Below are 961 nucleotides of genomic sequence, written 5' to 3' on the forward strand. Positions count from 1 at the left end.
CTCACTCATAGCTGGGAGTTGAACCATGAGAACACATGGACACAGGGAAGGGAGCACTACACACTGAGGTTAGTAGGGGGGAAATAGGGGAGGGACGGTGGGGGTTGGGGAGCTGGGGAGAGATAGCAAGGGGAGAAATACCAGATGTAGGTGATGGGGAGGAAGGCAGCAAATCACACTGCCACGTATGTACCTATGCAACGATTTTGCACGTTCTTCACATGTACCCCAAAATCTAAAATGCAATAAAATGAACAAATGGGAAAAAAAAGACTGAGTGTAAAACACAGGAGAAACGTCTATTTCAAACTGCTCTGCTTTGTGTTCGTTCACCTTAGGAAGTTGCATCCATTGTTCGATTCAGCGAGTTAGAAACACGTTTCTTCTAAAAGCTGCATTTGGATATTCCAGAGTGAATGGGAGTATAGGCTGTAATGAGAAATATCTGGATGTAAAACAAAAACGGAGCTTTCTAGCGGAATGGTTGTGAAGGCGTACAATCAACTTTCAGAGTTAAACTGATGTGCGTGTGCATCAGTTCAGAAACGCTTTCTTTGCAGAATGTAGAAACAGATATTTCCAGCCATACACAGGCATATAAGAATTAGCAGTAAGACTGCGTGTAAAACACAGGAGAAACGAATATTTCACATTGCTCTGCTTTGTGTTCGTTCACCTTAGGAAGTTGCATCCATGGTTACATTCAGCACGTTAGAAACACGTTTCTTCTAAAAGCCGCATTTGAATATACCAGAGTGAATGGGTGGATAAGCTGCAATGAGAAATATCTTGCTCTAAAACAAAAACGGAGCTATGTAGCAGAATGGTTGTCAAGCTGCACAATCAACTTACAGAATTAAACTGATGTGAGAGTGGAGCCGTTCGGAAACCCTTTCTTTGCAGAACCTAGAAACAGATATTTCCAGACATGTAAAGGTGTATGCGAATAAGCAGTAAGGCT

Source organism: Cebus imitator, unplaced genomic scaffold (assembly GCF_001604975.1).
Source record: "Cebus imitator isolate Cc_AM_T3 unplaced genomic scaffold, Cebus_imitator-1.0 Scaffold1008, whole genome shotgun sequence".
Taxonomy (NCBI): Eukaryota; Metazoa; Chordata; class Mammalia; order Primates; family Cebidae; genus Cebus; species Cebus imitator.